The sequence below is a fragment of the Schistocerca piceifrons genome, chromosome 1 (genome assembly GCF_021461385.2).
Source record: "Schistocerca piceifrons isolate TAMUIC-IGC-003096 chromosome 1, iqSchPice1.1, whole genome shotgun sequence".
NCBI classification, from domain to species: Eukaryota; Metazoa; Arthropoda; class Insecta; order Orthoptera; family Acrididae; genus Schistocerca; species Schistocerca piceifrons.
Genome location: NC_060138.1, coordinates 396,824,330 through 396,846,705, shown reverse-complemented (window position 1 = coordinate 396,846,705; position 22,376 = coordinate 396,824,330). Strand labels below are relative to the sequence as shown.

Here is a 22,376-nt window from a genome sequence, read left to right as displayed (position 1 = left end):
GGATTAAAGCCAATATGTACAGCTAGAAAATCGGCGGGTAGCTCGCAACCAGCAAAAATCTCCTCGCACATTTTGCAGAAGCGGTCTCCTAACAAGCCGGAAAACCTAGCACTTCGATTAGTGCTGGAATGGCACAATCGAAGGGCGGTATCCTTGCGGAGTACCGCCAGAGATGAAAAACCGCAGTGTCAGGGCCTAAATGCTTGCAGCGTGTGCGTTCCACATGAGGGAGTGACATACGGTGGTGCGGGCTGATATGGCAACAGGCGACCGTCGAAAACATCGCAAAAGCAAGTGCCGGAAGGAACGACAATATACGAGAGCACTCGTCAACAGCCCAGTACTACCCTCCATGTCGAGGAGTAAACTGCGACTCCTATTTGAACGCCGCTAGCTGCCAGGGCAGTGGAGAAGCCGTGAGGCCGCCCCACAGCAGCGTCAGGCCGGTGCGAGCTATACTGGCGCGAGCTACACCTAGCCGAGTGCTTACGTCGTCCACCACCTACTGCATATGTGTGTGTGCGTGTGTACACACGTATTCTGCGTGCGTGCGGCGGCGACGACGACGACGTTCGCGAGGAGCTAAGGTTATAACTCCAAACAATTTAATTAAAATTATCTGTGACCAGACCATAAGAGACGCTAACGAGGCATCCGAAGGCACTGTCCTGTGCCCCCATAAATTACCAGCCTAGCGTAATGCGGCTGCAAGTGCGGTCCGGCTAACCGCAAAAAAAAAAAAAAAAAAAAAAAATTACTTAAGATAATCTTAAATTAATTAAAAGAAATCGTGGTGTGTAAGCAACTAACTACTGGGCACATCAACAACTACGACAAGTTTTGCTACCAGCGGAATATCTGATCACTGCAGAATGTTAACCCATTTCAGGCTGTGTTTTAATTAATTTTAGGTGGGCCGATCCCGGCGGTACTGCAATGCCGGGCCAACCCGCTACAGAGGTGGAGCAAGCCCCTAGCACTCCGTCAGAAGCCAAAAATGAGTTTAATATTCTGGTCGTGTGATGCAGGACGTATCAGATATTAAGCTGATAAGAACAGATACTACACTTTTTTTCCCTCCTACCTCCCCTATAGCCCTACCTTTTCCTCTCCAAAAATGCCGCCATCCTCTAGTGTCGACGCAGCACGTAAAGCAGGGTGTTGTTAGTAGCAAGACTTATTGCCATAAACCGAAAATAAAAGCGGAGGCATACTCTGCTATGCCTCAGGGGGCGACGACACACTACTCAGAAACACACCTCCCTCTGCAGGTGTGAGGCAAGTGATGATTTTAAAAACTAAATAGAAAGAAATAAATAAAGACAGAAACGAAGGCAAAATAAAAAAAAAACAGCGACGCAGCACACTCAAACGAACTGGCGAGATAATCCCATCGCCCATAGAATTAACAAAGTAATAATCCTCTAAGATAGATTATGCGTTTTCCAATTTTCCAATAATTTTTCATACAAGGTTCACACAATTCGCATGTTACCAATTTCCATATTATCAGTATCACAGAACAGTCTACTCTAGTGATGCCCAGAAGGCCAATATCAAATCTGGGGTATGGGTAAGTCAAGGGTAGTTTGAAAGTCCGAGTGACAAAGATCCAGGGGTACACTCAGGCAATTCTTATACGAGGTGCCTTAGTTAGCCCGGAACACCTTTTGATAACCATGAACCATTGCAACTTTAAGAAATCTTGCAAAAGTAATGGTATATTTCCGGTCAGATTCCGCCAGGCGATGCTGGCTCCAAAGGTAGTCCATGAAAGAGACAGCATCTGCGAGGCAAAGGTCATAGATCGTGAAAATGGTTTGGCCCAAGAGACACACCATTGCGTTACGTCGTGTTCGGGGGTTGGTCTGAATACCAGGGTTAAGGAACCAGTCGACTGACACATAGTCCAGTGTAGTCCCACCGATCAGCGTTAATAGCACACGTGCAAGGTCCCACACTTCTGTGACGTGAGGGCATAGGAGACGATGCTCTCTGGTGTCTACGTCACCACATCGGCCGCAAGCAGCCGAGGGCCATAGGAGGATGGCCGCCAGGCGATGATTAGTGGGTATTAAATTGTTTACAACGCGATACCATAGCGCTGAAACTTCTGTGGGAAGGGCTAGGTGGTTGATATTAGCCCAAGCGTGGTGCCAGATGACCGACGGTCGTCTGTCCTCCAATTTGTGTGGTGTGAGCTGGCCTCGAAGCGCCTAGTAAAGGCGCTTCGATGTGCGTGCCTTGTCGGTGGCCACTGCTAGGATGTAACTTTGATTGAGGTGATAGTCCTTGACTGTCGTCATCCGGAATGGAATATGTGTCAATCATACTGGTGCACGCGCCGATTGTAGGCGATAACGGTCGAAAAGCACCGCTGTTGTCCCACCTGGGTCAATCTCACGCAAAGTGGCGATACGGTGAATCAGGATTGCCGCACATTTGTGGGGAAAGTCAATGAGTCCAAGGCGACTATCGACTTTTGGCAGTGTACAAGTCTGTGCATCAACTTTGAATAGTGCACGCCGCCACAATAGGCAATATACTGTTTGTGAGATGGCTCTGCTGGTTTGTTTCGGTAGCGTAAGGAGTTGTGCTACATACCATGCCCGTGATAGGATGTAAGTATTAATCAGTTGGATTCGTTGATGGAGGTCGAGTCGTTGATCAGTGTGACTCACGCAAAGTCCTCTGATGCGCGTGAGAATCCGCCTGCACGTGAGTGTTAACATGCGCTGTGGACAGGCAGTCACCTCAAGACCCAAGATACGTTGTTCCCCTACAATCCGGTAGCATGGGCGTTCGATGGTCAATGATCGTGGTCCTAGTGGGATTAGCACCATTTTGTTGGATTTTAACATGGCACCGGATGCTCGTTCATAAACGTGGAGGACTCGGCGAACCGAATCGATGTCCCTGGCGTTTGCTACAAACACACCTACACCATCCGCCTACGCCACACTGCGGAAGGTGACGCCTGGGAAAGGAACACCATTGACCATCCGTCCGATGTCACGCAGCATGGGGTACAGCGCCAAAGCGATAAAATACACTGACAAGGGACACCCTTGTCGAACTGATCGTCTGATGGAAATTGGTCGTGATCTGCAACCGTTCACAATGATTGTGGAATTTGCTCCATCCAAGAAGTGCCGGATGACTCTTATGAAGTGCTCCCCGAAACCCATCCGCTACATAACGGCCAGCAGGTAGGATGGGAGACCCTATCGGAGGCACCGGCGAAATCTAGGGATCAATTGCAGCCGGGGTTCGAGCGTCGGCGGTGGGTGAGTAAGACAGCATCACGGTATATAGAAGCAGCGGTGAAGGTGGTTCGATTCGAAACGCCACATGATTGAGTGGGACAAAGTACCTTATTCATTCCCTGTTTAAGACGTGAAGCCACACTTCGTGCCACCAACTTATAATCAGTGTTAAGAACGGTGATGGGACGTACGTCTTTAGCCCATCAGTGACCTGTGACCTTTGGATTAAAGCCAATATGTACAGCTAGAAAATCGGCGGGTAGCTCGCAACCAGCAAAAATCTCCTCGCACATTTTGCAGAAGCGGTCTCCTAACAGGCCGGAAAACCTAGCACTTCGATTAGTGCTGGAATGGCACAATCGAAGGGCGGTATCCTTGCGGAGTACCGCCAGAGATGAAAAACCGCAGTGTCAGGGCCTAAATGCTTGCAGCGTGTGCGTTCCACATGAGGGAGTGACATACGGTGGTGCGGGCTGATATGGCAACAGGCGACCGTCGAAAACATCGCAAAAGCAAGTGCCGGAAGGAACGACAATATAGGAGAGCACTCGTCAACAGCCCAGTACTACCCTCCATGTCGAGGAGTAAACTGCGACTCCTATTTGAACGCCGCTAGCTGCCAGGGCAGTGGAGAAGCCGTGAGGCCGCCCCACAGCAGCGTCAGGCCGGTGCGAGCTATACTGGCGCGAGCTACACCTAGCCGAGTGCTTACGTCGTCCACCACCTACTGCATATGTGTGTGTGCGTGTGTACACACGTATTCTGCGTGCGTGCGGCGGCGACGACGACGACGTTCGCGAGGAGCTAAGGTTATAACTCCAAACAATTTAATTAAAATTATCTGTGACCAGACCATAAGAGACGCTAACGAGGCATCCGAAGGCACTGTCCTGTGCCCCCATAAATTACCAGCCTAGCGTAATGCGGCTGCAAGTGCGGTCCGGCTAACCGCAAAAAAAAAAAAAAAAAAAAAAAAAATTACTTAAGATAATCTTAAATTAATTAAAAGAAATCGTGGTGTGTAAGCAACTAACTACTGGGCACATCAACAACTACGACAAGTTTTGCTACCAGCGGAATATCTGATCACTGCAGAATGTTAACCCATTTCAGGCTGTGTTTTAATTAATTTTAGGTGGGCCGATCCCGGCGGTACTGCAATGCCGGGCCAACCCGCTACAGAGGTGGAGCAAGCCCCTAGCACTCCGTCAGAAGCCAAAAATGAGTTTAATATTCTGGTCGTGTGATGCAGGACGTATCAGATATTAAGCTGATAAGAACAGATACTACACTTTTTTTCCCTCCTACCTCCCCTATAGCCCTACCTTTTCCTCTCCAAAAATGCCGCCATCCTCTAGTGTCGACGCAGCACGTAAAGCAGGGTGTTGTTAGTAGCAAGACTTATTGCCATAAACCGAAAATAAAAGCGGAGGCATACTCTGCTATGCCTCAGGGGGCGACGACACACTACTCAGAAACACACCTCCCTCTGCAGGTGTGAGGCAAGTGATGATTTTAAAAACTAAATAGAAAGAAATAAATAAAGACAGAAATGAAGGCAAAATAAAAAAAAAAACAGCGACGCAGCACACTCAAACGAACTGGCGAGATAATCCCATCGCCCATAGAATTAACAAAGTAATAATCCTCTAAGATAGATTATGCGTTTTCCAATTTTCCAATAATTTTTCATACAAGGTTCACACAATTCGCATGTTACCAATTTCCATATTATCAGTATCACAGAACAGTCTACTCTAGTGATGCCCAGAAGGCCAATATCAAATCTGGGGTATGGGTAAGTCAAGGGTAGTTTGAAAGTCCGAGTGACAAAGATCCAGGGGTACACTCAGGCAATTCTTATACGAGGTGCCTTAGTTAGCCCGGAACACCTTTTGATAACCATGAACCATTGCAACTTTAAGAAATCTTGCAAAAGTAATGGTATATTTCCGGTCAGATTCCGCCAGGCGATGCTGGCTCCAAAGGTAGTCCATGAAAGAGACAGCATCTGCGAGGCAAAGGTCATAGATCGTGAAAATGGTTTGGCCCAAGAGACACACCATTGCGTTACGTCGTGTTCGGGGGTTGGTCTGAATACCAGGGTTAAGGAACCAGTCGACTGACACATAGTCCAGTGTAGTCCCACCGATCAGCGTTAATAGCACACGTGCAAGGTCCCACACTTCTGTGACGTGAGGGCATAGGAGACGATGCTCTCTGGTGTCTACGTCACCACATCGGCCGCAAGCAGCCGAGGGCCATAGGAGGATGGCCGCCAGGCGATGATTAGTGGGTATTAAATTGTTTACAACGCGATACCATAGCGCTGAAACTTCTGTGGGAAGGGCTAGGTGGTTGATATTAGCCCAAGCGTGGTGCCAGATGACCGACGGTCGTCTGTCCTCCAATTTGTGTGGTGTGAGCTGGCCTCGAAGCGCCTAGTAAAGGCGCTTCGATGTGCGTGCCTTGTCGGTGGCCACTGCTAGGATGTAACTTTGATTGAGGTGATAGTCCTTGACTGTCGTCATCCGGAATGGAATATGTGTCAAGCATACTGGTGCACGCGCCGATTGTAGGCGATAACGGTCGAAAAGCACCGCTGTTGTCCCACCTGGGTCAATCTCACGCAAAGTGGCGATACGGTGAATCAGGATTGCCGCACATTTGTGGGGAAAGTCAATGAGTCCAAGGCGACTATCGACTTTTGGCAGTGTACAAGTCTGTGCATCAACTTTGAATAGTGCACGCCGCCACAATAGGCAATATACTGTTTGTGAGATGGCTCTGCTGGTTTGTTTCGGTAGCGTAAGGAGTTGTGCTACATACCATGCCCGTGATAGGATGTAAGTATTAATCAGTTGGATTCGTTGATGGAGGTTGAGTCGTTGATCAGTGTGACTCACGCAAAGTCCTGTGATGCGCGTGAGAATCCGCCTGCACGTGAGTGTTAACATGCGCTGTGGACAGGCAGTCACCTCAAGACCCAAGATACGTTGTTCCCCTACAATCCGGTAGCATGGGCGTTCGATGGTCAATGATCGTGGTCCTAGTGGGATTAGCACCATTTTGTTGGATTTTAACATGGCACCGGATGCTCGTTCATAAACGTGGAGGACTCGGCGAACCGAATCGATGTCCCTGGCGTTTGCTACAAACACACCTACACCATCCGCCTACGCCACACTGCGGAAGGTGACGCCTGGGAAAGGAACACCATCGACCATCCGTCCGATGTCACGCAGCATGGGGTACAGCGCCAAAGCGATAAAATACACTGACAAGGGACACCCTTGTCGAACTGATCGTCTGATGGAAATTGGTCGTGATCTGCAACCGTTCACAATGATTGTGGAATTTGCTCCATCCAAGAAGTGCCGGATGACTCTTATGAAGTGCTCCCCGAAACCCATCCGCTACATAACGGCCAGCAGGTAGGATGGGAGACCCTATCGGAGGCACCGGCGAAATCTAGGGATCAATTGCAGCCGGGGTTCGAGCGTCGGCGGTGGGTGAGTAAGACAGCATCACGGTATATAGAAGCAGCGGTGAAGGTGGTTCGATTCGAAACGCCACATGATTGAGTGGGACAAAGTACCTTATTCATTCCCTGTTTAAGACGTGAAGCCACACTTCGTGCCACCAACTTATAATCAGTGTTAAGAACGGTGATGGGACGTACGTCTTTAGCCCATCAGTGACCTGTGACCTTTGGATTAAAGCCAATATGTACAGCTAGAAAATCGGCGGGTAGCTCGCAACCAGCAAAAATCTCCTCGCACATTTTGCAGAAGCGGTCTCCTAACAAGCCGGAAAACCTAGCACTTCGATTAGTGCTGGAATGGCACAATCGAAGGGCGGTATCCTTGCGGAGTACCGCCAGAGATGAAAAACCGCAGTGTCAGGGCCTAAATGCTTGCAGCGTGTGCGTTCCACATGAGGGAGTGACATACGGTGGTGCGGGCTGATATGGCAACAGGCGACCGTCGAAAACATCGCAAAAGCAAGTGCCGGAAGGAACGACAATATACGAGAGCACTCGTCAACAGCCCAGTACTACCCTCCATGTCGAGGAGTAAACTGCGACTCCTATTTGAACGCCGCTAGCTGCCAGGGCAGTGGAGAAGCCGTGAGGCCGCCCCACAGCAGCGTCAGGCCGGTGCGAGCTATACTGGCGCGAGCTACACCTAGCCGAGTGCTTACGTCGTCCACCACCTACTGCATATGTGTGTGTGCGTGTGTACACACGTATTCTGCGTGCGTGCGGCGGCGACGACGACGACGTTCGCGAGGAGCTAAGGTTATAACTCCAAACAATTTAATTAAAATTATCTGTGACCAGACCATAAGAGACGCTAACGAGGCATCCGAAGGCACTGTCCTGTGCCCCCATAAATTACCAGCCTAGCGTAATGCGGCTGCAAGTGCGGTCCGGCTAACCGCAAAAAAAAAAAAAAAATTACTTAAGATAATCTTAAATTAATTAAAAGAAATCGTGGTGTGTAAGCAACTAACTACTGGGCACATCAACAACTACGACAAGTTTTGCTACCAGCGGAATATCTGATCACTGCAGAATGTTAACCCATTTCAGGCTGTGTTTTAATTAATTTTAGGTGGGCCGATCCCGGCGGTACTGCAATGCCGGGCCAACCCGCTACAGAGGTGGAGCAAGCCCCTAGCACTCCGTCAGAAGCCAAAAATGAGTTTAATATTCTGGTCGTGTGATGCAGGACGTATCAGATATTAAGCTGATAAGAACAGATACTACACTTTTTTTCCCTCCTACCTCCCCTATAGCCCTACCTTTTCCTCTCCAAAAATGCCGCCATCCTCTAGTGTCGACGCAGCACGTAAAGCAGGGTGTTGTTAGTAGCAAGACTTATTGCCATAAACCGAAAATAAAAGCGGAGGCATACTCTGCTATGCCTCAGGGGGCGACGACACACTACTCAGAAACACACCTCCCTCTGCAGGTGTGAGGCAAGTGATGATTTTAAAAACTAAATAGAAAGAAATAAATAAAGACAGAAACGAAGGCAAAATAAAAAAAAAACAGCGACGCAGCACACTCAAACGAACTGGCGAGATAATCCCATCGCCCATAGAATTAACAAAGTAATAATCCTCTAAGATAGATTATGCGTTTTCCAATTTTCCAATAATTTTTCATACAAGGTTCACACAATTCGCATGTTACCAATTTCCATATTATCAGTATCACAGAACAGTCTACTCTAGTGATGCCCAGAAGGCCAATATCAAATCTGGGGTATGGGTAAGTCAAGGGTAGTTTGAAAGTCCGAGTGACAAAGATCCAGGGGTACACTCAGGCAATTCTTATACGAGGTGCCTTAGTTAGCCCGGAACACCTTTTGATAACCATGAACCATTGCAACTTTAAGAAATCTTGCAAAAGTAATGGTATATTTCCGGTCAGATTCCGCCAGGCGATGCTGGCTCCAAAGGTAGTCCATGAAAGAGACAGCATCTGCGAGGCAAAGGTCATAGATCGTGAAAATGGTTTGGCCCAAGAGACACACCATTGCGTTACGTCGTGTTCGGGGGTTGGTCTGAATACCAGGGTTAAGGAACCAGTCGACTGACACATAGTCCAGTGTAGTCCCACCGATCAGCGTTAATAGCACACGTGCAAGGTCCCACACTTCTGTGACGTGAGGGCATAGGAGACGATGCTCTCTGGTGTCTACGTCACCACATCGGCCGCAAGCAGCCGAGGGCCATAGGAGGATGGCCGCCAGGCGATGATTAGTGGGTATTAAATTGTTTACAACGCGATACCATAGCGCTGAAACTTCTGTGGGAAGGGCTAGGTGGTTGATATTAGCCCAAGCGTGGTGGCAGATGACCGACGGTCGTCTGTCCTCCAATTTGTGTGGTGTGAGCTGGCCTCGAAGCGCCTAGTAAAGGCGCTTCGATGTGCGTGCCTTGTCGGTGGCCACTGCTAGGATGTAACTTTGATTGAGGTGATAGTCCTTGACTGTCGTCATCCGGAATGGAATATGTGTCAAGCATACTGGTGCACGCGCCGATTGTAGGCGATAACGGTCGAAAAGCACCGCTGTTGTCCCACCTGGGTCAATCTCACGCAAAGTGGCGATACGGTGAATCAGGATTGCCGCACATTTGTGGGGAAAGTCAATGAGTCCAAGGCGACTATCGACTTTTGGCAGTGTACAAGTCTGTGCATCAACTTTGAATAGTGCACGCCGCCACAATAGGCAATATACTGTTTGTGAGATGGCTCTGCTGGTTTGTTTCGGTAGCGTAAGGAGTTGTGCTACATACCATGCCCGTGATAGGATGTAAGTATTAATCAGTTGGATTCGTTGATGGAGGTCGAGTCGTTGATCAGTGTGACTCACGCAAAGTCCTCTGATGCGCGTGAGAATCCGCCTGCACGTGAGTGTTAACATGCGCTGTGGACAGGCAGTCACCTCAAGACCCAAGATACGTTGTTCCCCTACAATCCGGTAGCATGGGCGTTCGATGGTCAATGATCGTGGTCCTAGTGGGATTAGCACCATTTTGTTGGATTTTAACATGGCACCGGATGCTCGTTCATAAACGTGGAGGACTTGGCGAACCGAATCGATGTCCCTGGCGTTTGCTACAAACACACCTACACCATCCGCCTACGCCACACTGCGGAAGGTGACGCCTGGGAAAGGAACACCATTGACCATCCGTCCGATGTCACGCAGCATGGGGTACAGCGCCAAAGCGATAAAATACACTGACAAGGGACACCCTTGTCGAACTGATCGTCTGATGGAAATTGGTCGTGATCTGCAACCGTTCACAATGATTGTGGAATTTGCTCCATCCAAGAAGTGCCGGATGACTCTTATGAAGTGCTCCCCGAAACCCATCCGCTACATAACGGCCAGCAGGTAGGATGGGAGACCCTATCGGAGGCACCGGCGAAATCTAGGGATCAATTGCAGCCGGGGTTCGAGCGTCGGCGGTGGGTGAGTAAGACAGCATCACGGTATATAGAAGCAGCGGTGAAGGTGGTTCGATTCGAAACGCCACATGATTGAGTGGGACAAAGTACCTTATTCATTCCCTGTTTAAGACGTGAAGCCACACTTCGTGCCACCAACTTATAATCAGTGTTAAGAACGGTGATGGGACGTACGTCTTTAGCCCATCAGTGACCTGTGACCTTTGGATTAAAGCCAATATGTACAGCTAGAAAATCGGCGGGTAGCTCGCAACCAGCAAAAATCTCCTCGCACATTTTGCAGAAGCGGTCTCCTAACAGGCCGGAAAACCTAGCACTTCGATTAGTGCTGGAATGGCACAATCGAAGGGCGGTATCCTTGCGGAGTACCGCCAGAGATGAAAAACCGCAGTGTCAGGGCCTAAATGCTTGCAGCGTGTGCGTTCCACATGAGGGAGTGACATACGGTGGTGCGGGCTGATATGGCAACAGGCGACCGTCGAAAACATCGCAAAAGCAAGTGCCGGAAGGAACGACAATATACGAGAGCACTCGTCAACAGCCCAGTACTACCCTCCATGTCGAGGAGTAAACTGCGACTCCTATTTGAACGCCGCTAGCTGCCAGGGCAGTGGAGAAGCCGTGAGGCCGCCCCACAGCAGCGTCAGGCCGGTGCGAGCTATACTGGCGCGAGCTACACCTAGCCGAGTGCTTACGTCGTCCACCACCTACTGCATATGTGTGTGTGCGTGTGTACACACGTATTCTGCGTGCGTGCGGCGGCGACGACGACGACGTTCGCGAGGAGCTAAGGTTATAACTCCAAACAATTTAATTAAAATTATCTGTGACCAGACCATAAGAGACGCTAACGAGGCATCCGAAGGCACTGTCCTGTGCCCCCATAAATTACCAGCCTAGCGTAATGCGGCTGCAAGTGCGGTCCGGCTAACCGCAAAAAAAAAAAAAAAATTACTTAAGATAATCTTAAATTAATTAAAAGAAATCGTGGTGTGTAAGCAACTAACTACTGGGCACATCAACAACTACGACAAGTTTTGCTACCAGCGGAATATCTGATCACTGCAGAATGTTAACCCATTTCAGGCTGTGTTTTAATTAATTTTAGGTGGGCCGATCCCGGCGGTACTGCAATGCCGGGCCAACCCGCTACAGAGGTGGAGCAAGCCCCTAGCACTCCGTCAGAAGCCAAAAATGAGTTTAATATTCTGGTCGTGTGATGCAGGACGTATCAGATATTAAGCTGATAAGAACAGATACTACACTTTTTTTCCCTCCTACCTCCCCTATAGCCCTACCTTTTCCTCTCCAAAAATGCCGCCATCCTCTAGTGTCGACGCAGCACGTAAAGCAGGGTGTTGTTAGTAGCAAGACTTATTGCCATAAACCGAAAATAAAAGCGGAGGCATACTCTGCTATGCCTCAGGGGGCGACGACACACTACTCAGAAACACACCTCCCTCTGCAGGTGTGAGGCAAGTGATGATTTTAAAAACTAAATAGAAAGAAATAAATAAAGACAGAAACGAAGGCAAAATAAAAAAAAAACAGCGACGCAGCACACTCAAACGAACTGGCGAGATAATCCCATCGCCCATAGAATTAACAAAGTAATAATCCTCTAAGATAGATTATGCGTTTTCCAATTTTCCAATAATTTTTCATACAAGGTTCACACAATTCGCATGTTACCAATTTCCATATTATCAGTATCACAGAACAGTCTACTCTAGTGATGCCCAGAAGGCCAATATCAAATCTGGGGTATGGGTAAGTCAAGGGTAGTTTGAAAGTCCGAGTGACAAAGATCCAGGGGTACACTCAGGCAATTCTTATACGAGGTGCCTTAGTTAGCCCGGAACACCTTTTGATAACCATGAACCATTGCAACTTTAAGAAATCTTGCAAAAGTAATGGTATATTTCCGGTCAGATTCCGCCAGGCGATGCTGGCTCCAAAGGTAGTCCATGAAAGAGACAGCATCTGCGAGGCAAAGGTCATAGATCGTGAAAATGGTTTGGCCCAAGAGACACACCATTGCGTTACGTCGTGTTCGGGGGTTGGTCTGAATACCAGGGTTAAGGAACCAGTCGACTGACACATAGTCCAGTGTAGTCCCACCGATCAGCGTTAATAGCACACGTGCAAGGTCCCACACTTCTGTGACGTGAGGGCATAGGAGACGATGCTCTCTGGTGTCTACGTCACCACATCGGCCGCAAGCAGCCGAGGGCCATAGGAGGATGGCCGCCAGGCGATGATTAGTGGGTATTAAATTGTTTACAACGCGATACCATAGCGCTGAAACTTCTGTGGGAAGGGCTAGGTGGTTGATATTAGCCCAAGCGTGGTGGCAGATGACCGACGGTCGTCTGTCCTCCAATTTGTGTGGTGTGAGCTGGCCTCGAAGCGCCTAGTAAAGGCGCTTCGATGTGCGTGCCTTGTCGGTGGCCACTGCTAGGATGTAACTTTGATTGAGGTGATAGTCCTTGACTGTCGTCATCCGGAATGGAATATGTGTCAAGCATACTGGTGCACGCGCCGATTGTAGGCGATAACGGTCGAAAAGCACCGCTGTTGTCCCACCTGGGTCAATCTCACGCAAAGTGGCGATACGGTGAATCAGGATTGCCGCACATTTGTGGGGAAAGTCAATGAGTCCAAGGCGACTATCGACTTTTGGCAGTGTACAAGTCTGTGCATCAACTTTGAATAGTGCACGCCGCCACAATAGGCAATATACTGTTTGTGAGATGGCTCTGCTGGTTTGTTTCGGTAGCGTAAGGAGTTGTGCTACATACCATGCCCGTGATAGGATGTAAGTATTAATCAGTTGGATTCGTTGATGGAGGTCGAGTCGTTGATCAGTGTGACTCACGCAAAGTCCTCTGATGCGCGTGAGAATCCGCCTGCACGTGAGTGTTAACATGCGCTGTGGACAGGCAGTCACCTCAAGACCCAAGATACGTTGTTCCCCTACAATCCGGTAGCATGGGCGTTCGATGGTCAATGATCGTGGTCCTAGTGGGATTAGCACCATTTTGTTGGATTTTAACATGGCACCGGATGCTCGTTCATAAACGTGGAGGACTTGGCGAACCGAATCGATGTCCCTGGCGTTTGCTACAAACACACCTACACCATCCGCCTACGCCACACTGCGGAAGGTGACGCCTGGGAAAGGAACACCATTGACCATCCGTCCGATGTCACGCAGCATGGGGTACAGCGCCAAAGCGATAAAATACACTGACAAGGGACACCCTTGTCGAACTGATCGTCTGATGGAAATTGGTCGTGATCTGCAACCGTTCACAATGATTGTGGAATTTGCTCCATCCAAGAAGTGCCGGATGACTCTTATGAAGTGCTCCCCGAAACCCATCCGCTACATAACGGCCAGCAGGTAGGATGGGAGACCCTATCGGAGGCACCGGCGAAATCTAGGGATCAATTGCAGCCGGGGTTCGAGCGTCGGCGGTGGGTGAGTAAGACAGCATCACGGTATATAGAAGCAGCGGTGAAGGTGGTTCGATTCGAAACGCCACATGATTGAGTGGGACAAAGTACCTTATTCATTCCCTGTTTAAGACGTGAAGCCACACTTCGTGCCACCAACTTATAATCAGTGTTAAGAACGGTGATGGGACGTACGTCTTTAGCCCATCAGTGACCTGTGACCTTTGGATTAAAGCCAATATGTACAGCTAGAAAATCGGCGGGTAGCTCGCAACCAGCAAAAATCTCCTCGCACATTTTGCAGAAGCGGTCTCCTAACAGGCCGGAAAACCTAGCACTTCGATTAGTGCTGGAATGGCACAATCGAAGGGCGGTATCCTTGCGGAGTACCGCCAGAGATGAAAAACCGCAGTGTCAGGGCCTAAATGCTTGCAGCGTGTGCGTTCCACATGAGGGAGTGACATACGGTGGTGCGGGCTGATATGGCAACAGGCGACCGTCGAAAACATCGCAAAAGCAAGTGCCGGAAGGAACGACAATATACGAGAGCACTCGTCAACAGCCCAGTACTACCCTCCATGTCGAGGAGTAAACTGCGACTCCTATTTGAACGCCGCTAGCTGCCAGGGCAGTGGAGAAGCCGTGAGGCCGCCCCACAGCAGCGTCAGGCCGGTGCGAGCTATACTGGCGCGAGCTACACCTAGCCGAGTGCTTACGTCGTCCACCACCTACTGCATATGTGTGTGTGCGTGTGTACACACGTATTCTGCGTGCGTGCGGCGGCGACGACGACGACGTTCGCGAGGAGCTAAGGTTATAACTCCAAACAATTTAATTAAAATTATCTGTGACCAGACCATAAGAGACGCTAACGAGGCATCCGAAGGCACTGTCCTGTGCCCCCATAAATTACCAGCCTAGCGTAATGCGGCTGCAAGTGCGGTCCGGCTAACCGCAAAAAAAAAAAAAAAAAAAAAAAAATTACTTAAGATAATCTTAAATTAATTAAAAGAAATCGTGGTGTGTAAGCAACTAACTACTGGGCACATCAACAACTACGACAAGTTTTGCTACCAGCGGAATATCTGATCACTGCAGAATGTTAACCCATTTCAGGCTGTGTTTTAATTAATTTTAGGTGGGCCGATCCCGGCGGTACTGCAATGCCGGGCCAACCCGCTACAGAGGTGGAGCAAGCCCCTAGCACTCCGTCAGAAGCCAAAAATGAGTTTAATATTCTGGTCGTGTGATGCAGGACGTATCAGATATTAAGCTGATAAGAACAGATACTACACTTTTTTTCCCTCCTACCTCCCCTATAGCCCTACCTTTTCCTCTCCAAAAATGCCGCCATCCTCTAGTGTCGACGCAGCACGTAAAGCAGGGTGTTGTTAGTAGCAAGACTTATTGCCATAAACCGAAAATAAAAGCGGAGGCATACTCTGCTATGCCTCAGGGGGCGACGACACACTACTCAGAAACACACCTCCCTCTGCAGGTGTGAGGCAAGTGATGATTTTAAAAACTAAATAGAAAGAAATAAATAAAGACAGAAACGAAGGCAAAATAAAAAAAAAACAGCGACGCAGCACACTCAAACGAACTGGCGAGATAATCCCATCGCCCATAGAATTAACAAAGTAATAATCCTCTAAGATAGATTATGCGTTTTCCAATTTTCCAATAATTTTTCATACAAGGTTCACACAATTCGCATGTTACCAATTTCCATATTATCAGTATCACAGAACAGTCTACTCTAGTGATGCCCAGAAGGCCAATATCAAATCTGGGGTATGGGTAAGTCAAGGGTAGTTTGAAAGTCCGAGTGACAAAGATCCAGGGGTACACTCAGGCAATTCTTATACGAGGTGCCTTAGTTAGCCCGGAACACCTTTTGATAACCATGAACCATTGCAACTTTAAGAAATCTTGCAAAAGTAATGGTATATTTCCGGTCAGATTCCGCCAGGCGATGCTGGCTCCAAAGGTAGTCCATGAAAGAGACAGCATCTGCGAGGCAAAGGTCATAGATCGTGAAAATGGTTTGGCCCAAGAGACACACCATTGCGTTACGTCGTGTTCGGGGGTTGGTCTGAATACCAGGGTTAAGGAACCAGTCGACTGACACATAGTCCAGTGTAGTCCCACCGATCAGCGTTAATAGCACACGTGCAAGGTCCCACACTTCTGTGACGTGAGGGCATAGGAGACGATGCTCTCTGGTGTCTACGTCACCACATCGGCCGCAAGCAGCCGAGGGCCATAGGAGGATGGCCGCCAGGCGATGATTAGTGGGTATTAAATTGTTTACAACGCGATACCATAGCGCTGAAACTTCTGTGGGAAGGGCTAGGTGGTTGATATTAGCCCAAGCGTGGTGGCAGATGACCGACGGTCGTCTGTCCTCCAATTTGTGTGGTGTGAGCTGGCCTCGAAGCGCCTAGTAAAGGCGCTTCGATGTGCGTGCCTTGTCGGTGGCCACTGCTAGGATGTAACTTTGATTGAGGTGATAGTCCTTGACTGTCGTCATCCGGAATGGAATATGTGTCAAGCATACTGGTGCACGCGCCGATTGTAGGCGATAACGGTCGAAAAGCACCGCTGTTGTCCCACCTGGGTCAATCTCACGCAAAGTGGCGATACGGTGAATCAGGATTGCCGCACATTTGTGGGGAAAGTCAATGAGTCCAAGGCGACTATCGACTTTTGGCAGTGTACAAGTCTGTGCATCAACTTTGAATAGTGCACGCCGCCACAATAGGCAATATACTGTTTGTGAGATGGCTCTGCTGGTTTGTTTCGGTAGCGTAAGGAGTTGTGCTACATACCATGCCCGTGATAGGATGTAAGTATTAATCAGTTGGATTCGTTGATGGAGGTCGAGTCGTTGATCAGTGTGACTCACGCAAAGTCCTGTGATGCGCGTGAGAATCCGCCTGCACGTGAGTGTTAACATGCGCTGTGGACAGGCAGTCACCTCAAGACCCAAGATACGTTGTTCCCCTACAATCCGGTAGCATGGGCGTTCGATGGTCAATGATCGTGGTCCTAGTGGGATTAGCACCATTTTGTTGGATTTTAACATGGCACCGGATGCTCGTTCATAAACGTGGAGGACTCGGCGAACCGAATCGATGTCCCTGGCGTTTGCTACAAACACACCTACACCATCCGCCTACGCCACACTGCGGAAGGTGACGCCTGGGAAAGGAACACCATCGACCATCCGTCCGATGTCACGCAGCATGGGGTACAGCGCCAAAGCGATAAAATACACTGACAAGGGACACCCTTGTCGAACTGATCGTCTGATGGAAATTGGTCGTGATCTGCAACCGTTCACAATGATTGTGGAATTTGCTCCATCCAAGAAGTGCCGGATGACTCTTATGAAGTGCTCCCCGAAACCCATCCGCTACATAACGGCCAGCAGGTAGGATGGGAGACCCTATCGGAGGCACCGGCGAAATCTAGGGATCAATTGCAGCCGGGGTTCGAGCGTCGGCGGTGGGTGAGTAAGACAGCATCACGGTATATAGAAGCAGCGGTGAAGGTGGTTCGATTCGAAACGCCACATGATTGAGTGGGACAAAGTACCTTATTCATTCCCTGTTTAAGACGTGAAGCCACACTTCGTGCCACCAACTTATAATCAGTGTTAAGAACGGTGATGGGACGTACGTCTTTAGCCCATCAGTGACCTGTGACCTTTGGATTAAAGCCAATATGTACAGCTAGAAAATCGGCGGGTAGCTCGCAACCAGCAAAAATCTCCTCGCACATTTTGCAGAAGCGGTCTCCTAACAGGCCGGAAAACCTAGCACTTCGATTAGTGCTGGAATGGCACAATCGAAGGGCGGTATCCTTGCGGAGTACCGCCAGAGATGAAAAACCGCAGTGTCAGGACCTAAATGCTTGCAGCGTGTGCGTTCCACATGAGGGAGCGACATACGGTGGTGCGGGCTGATATGGCAACAGGCGACCGTCGAAAACATCGCAAAAGCAAGTGCCGGAAGGAACGACAATATACGAGAGCACTCGTCAACAGCCCAGTACTACCCTCCATGTCGAGGAGTAAACTGCGACTCCTATTTGAACGCCGCTAGCTGCCAGGGCAGTGGAGAAGCCGTGAGGCCGCCCCACAGCAGCGTCAGGCCGGTGCGAGCTATACTGGCGCGAGCTACACCTAGCCGAGTGCTTACGTCGTCCACCACCTACTGCATATGTGTGTGTGCGTGTGTACACACGTATTCTGCGTGCGTGCGGCGGCGACGACGACGACGTTCGCGAGGAGCTAAGGTTATAACTCCAAACAATTTAATTAAAATTATCTGTGACCAGACCATAAGAGACGCTAACGAGGCATCCGAAGGCACTGTCCTGTGCCCCCATAAATTACCAGCCTAGCGTAATGCGGCTGCAAGTGCGGTCCGGCTAACCGCAAAAAAAAAAAAAAATTACTTAAGATAATCTTAAATTAATTAAAAGAAATCGTGGTGTGTAAGCAACTAACTACTGGGCACATCAACAACTACGACAAGTTTTGCTACCAGCGGAATATCTGATCACTGCAGAATGTTAACCCATTTCAGGCTGTGTTTTAATTAATTTTAGGTGGGCCGATCCCGGCGGTACTGCAATGCCGGGCCAACCCGCTACAGAGGTGGAGCAAGCCCCTAGCACTCCGTCAGAAGCCAAAAATGAGTTTAATATTCTGGTCGTGTGATGCAGGACGTATCAGATATTAAGCTGATAAGAACAGATACTACACTTTTTTTCCCTCCTACCTCCCCTATAGCCCTACCTTTTCCTCTCCAAAAATGCCGCCATCCTCTAGTGTCGACGCAGCACGTAAAGCAGGGTGTTGTTAGTAGCAAGACTTATTGCCATAAACCGAAAATAAAAGCGGAGGCATACTCTGCTATGCCTCAGGGGGCGACGACACACTACTCAGAAACACACCTCCCTCTGCAGGTGTGAGGCAAGTGATGATTTTAAAAACTAAATAGAAAGAAATAAATAAAGACAGAAATGAAGGCAAAATAAAAAAAAAAAACAGCGACGCAGCACACTCAAACGAACTGGCGAGATAATCCCATCGCCCATAGAATTAACAAAGTAATAATCCTCTAAGATAGATTATGCGTTTTCCAATTTTCCAATAATTTTTCATACAAGGTTCACACAATTCGCATGTTACCAATTTCCATATTATCAGTATCACAGAACAGTCTACTCTAGTGATGCCCAGAAGGCCAATATCAAATCTGGGGTATGGGTAAGTCAAGGGTAGTTTGAAAGTCCGAGTGACAAAGATCCAGGGGTACACTCAGGCAATTCTTATACGAGGTGCCTTAGTTAGCCCGGAACACCTTTTGATAACCATGAACCATTGCAACTTTAAGAAATCTTGCAAAAGTAATGGTATATTTCCGGTCAGATTCCGCCAGGCGATGCTGGCTCCAAAGGTAGTCCATGAAAGAGACAGCATCTGCGAGGCAAAGGTCATAGATCGTGAAAATGGTTTGGCCCAAGAGACACACCATTGCGTTACGTCGTGTTCGGGGGTTGGTCTGAATACCAGGGTTAAGGAACCAGTCGACTGACACATAGTCCAGTGTAGTCCCACCGATCAGCGTTAATAGCACACGTGCAAGGTCCCACACTTCTGTGACGTGAGGGCATAGGAGACGATGCTCTCTGGTGTCTACGTCACCACATCGGCCGCAAGCAGCCGAGGGCCATAGGAGGATGGCCGCCAGGCGATGATTAGTGGGTATTAAATTGTTTACAACGCGATACCATAGCGCTGAAACTTCTGTGGGAAGGGCTAGGTGGTTGATATTAGCCCAAGCGTGGTGGCAGATGACCGACGGTCGTCTGTCCTCCAATTTGTGTGGTGTGAGCTGGCCTCGAAGCGCCTAGTAAAGGCGCTTCGATGTGCGTGCCTTGTCGGTGGCCACTGCTAGGATGTAACTTTGATTGAGGTGATAGTCCTTGACTGTCGTCATCCGGAATGGAATATGTGTCAAGCATACTGGTGCACGCGCCGATTGTAGGCGATAACGGTCGAAAAGCACCGCTGTTGTCCCACCTGGGTCAATCTCACGCAAAGTGGCGATACGGTGAATCAGGATTGCCGCACATTTGTGGGGAAAGTCAATGAGTCCAAGGCGACTATCGACTTTTGGCAGTGTACAAGTCTGTGCATCAACTTTGAATAGTGCACGCCGCCACAATAGGCAATATACTGTTTGTGAGATGGCTCTGCTGGTTTGTTTCGGTAGCGTAAGGAGTTGTGCTACATACCATGCCCGTGATAGGATGTAAGTATTAATCAGTTGGATTCGTTGATGGAGGTCGAGTCGTTGATCAGTGTGACTCACGCAAAGTCCTGTGATGCGCGTGAGAATCCGCCTGCACGTGAGTGTTAACATGCGCTGTGGACAGGCAGTCACCTCAAGACCCAAGATACGTTGTTCCCCTACAATCCGGTAGCATGGGCGTTCGATGGTCAATGATCGTGGTCCTAGTGGGATTAGCACCATTTTGTTGGATTTTAACATGGCACCGGATGCTCGTTCATAAACGTGGAGGACTCGGCGAACCGAATCGATGTCCCTGGCGTTTGCTACAAACACACCTACACCATCCGCCTACGCCACACTGCGGAAGGTGACGCCTGGGAAAGGAACACCATCGACCATCCGTCCGATGTCACGCAGCATGGGGTACAGCGCCAAAGCGATAAAATACACTGACAAGGGACACCCTTGTCGAACTGATCGTCTGATGGAAATTGGTCGTGATCTGCAACCGTTCACAATGATTGTGGAATTTGCTCCATCCAAGAAGTGCCGGATGACTCTTATGAAGTGCTCCCCGAAACCCATCCGCTACATAACGGCCAGCAGGTAGGATGGGAGACCCTATCGGAGGCACCGGCGAAATCTAGGGATCAATTGCAGCCGGGGTTCGAGCGTCGGCGGTGGGTGAGTAAGACAGCATCACGGTATATAGAAGCAGCGGTGAAGGTGGTTCGATTCGAAACGCCACATGATTGAGTGGGACAAAGTACCTTATTCATTCCCTGTTTAAGACGTGAAGCCACACTTCGTGCCACCAACTTATAATCAGTGTTAAGAACGGTGATGGGACGTACGTCTTTAGCCCATCAGTGACCTGTGACCTTTGGATTAAAGCCAATATGTACAGCTAGAAAATCGGCGGGTAGCTCGCAACCAGCAAAAATCTCCTCGCACATTTTGCAGAAGCGGTCTCCTAACAGGCCGGAAAACCTAGCACTTCGATTAGTGCTGGAATGGCACAATCGAAGGGCGGTATCCTTGCGGAGTACCGCCAGAGATGAAAAACCGCAGTGTCAGGACCTAAATGCTTGCAGCGTGTGCGTTCCACATGAGGGAGCGACATACGGTGGTGCGGGCTGATATGGCAACAGGCGACCGTCGAAAACATCGCAAAAGCAAGTGCCGGAAGGAACGACAATATACGAGAGCACTCGTCAACAGCCCAGTACTACCCTCCATGTCGAGGAGTAAACTGCGACTCCTATTTGAACGCCGCTAGCTGCCAGGGCAGTGGAGAAGCCGTGAGGCCGCCCCACAGCAGCGTCAGGCCGGTGCGAGCTATACTGGCGCGAGCTACACCTAGCCGAGTGCTTACGTCGTCCACCACCTACTGCATATGTGTGTGTGCGTGTGTACACACGTATTCTGCGTGCGTGCGGCGGCGACGACGACGACGTTCGCGAGGAGCTAAGGTTATAACTCCAAACAATTTAATTAAAATTATCTGTGACCAGACCATAAGAGACGCTAACGAGGCATCCGAAGGCACTGTCCTGCGCCCCCATAAATTACCAGCCTAGCGTAATGCGGCTGCAAGTGCGGTCCGGCTAACCGCAAAAAAAAAAAAAAAAAAAAAAAAAATTACTTAAGATAATCTTAAATTAATTAAAAGAAATCGTGGTGTGTAAGCAACTAACTACTGGGCACATCAACAACTACGACAAGTTTTGCTACCAGCGGAATATCTGATCACTGCAGAATGTTAACCCATTTCAGGCTGTGTTTTAATTAATTTTAGGTGGGCCGATCCCGGCGGTACTGCAATGCCGGGCCAACCCGCTACAGAGGTGGAGCAAGCCCCTAGCACTCCGTCAGAAGCCAAAAATGAGTTTAATATTCTGGTCGTGTGATGCAGGACGTATCAGATATTAAGCTGATAAGAACAGATACTACACTTTTTTTCCCTCCTACCTCCCCTATAGCCCTACCTTTTCCTCTCCAAAAATGCCGCCATCCTCTAGTGTCGACGCAGCACGTAAAGCAGGGTGTTGTTAGTAGCAAGACTTATTGCCATAAACCGAAAATAAAAGCGGAGGCATACTCTGCTATGCCTCAGGGGGCGACGACACACTACTCAGAAACACACCTCCCTCTGCAGGTGTGAGGCAAGTGATGATTTTAAAAACTAAATAGAAAGAAATAAATAAAGACAGAAATGAAGGCAAAATAAAAAAAAAAAACAGCGACGCAGCACACTCAAACGAACTGGCGAGATAATCCCATCGCCCATAGAATTAACAAAGTAATAATCCTCTAAGATAGATTATGCGTTTTCCAATTTTCCAATAATTT

The 22,376-nt window shown here is 49.0% G+C and overlaps 7 pseudogenes; all 7 read right to left on the bottom strand.

Moving 5' to 3' along the window:
- Positions 1 to 906: 906 nt before the first annotated feature.
- LOC124720270 lies at positions 907 to 1,119 on the bottom strand (annotated as a pseudogene).
- A 3,277-nt stretch (positions 1,120 to 4,396) lies between these two features.
- Positions 4,397 to 4,609, bottom strand: LOC124720263 (annotated as a pseudogene).
- A 3,268-nt stretch (positions 4,610 to 7,877) lies between these two features.
- Positions 7,878 to 8,090, bottom strand: LOC124720260 (annotated as a pseudogene).
- A 3,267-nt stretch (positions 8,091 to 11,357) lies between these two features.
- On the bottom strand, positions 11,358 to 11,570 carry LOC124720252 (annotated as a pseudogene).
- Positions 11,571 to 14,846: 3,276 nt separating this feature from the next.
- LOC124720245 lies at positions 14,847 to 15,059 on the bottom strand (annotated as a pseudogene).
- Positions 15,060 to 18,325: 3,266 nt separating this feature from the next.
- LOC124720238 lies at positions 18,326 to 18,538 on the bottom strand (annotated as a pseudogene).
- A 3,279-nt stretch (positions 18,539 to 21,817) lies between these two features.
- LOC124720234 lies at positions 21,818 to 22,030 on the bottom strand (annotated as a pseudogene).
- Between the last annotated feature and the right edge of the window lie 346 nt (positions 22,031 to 22,376).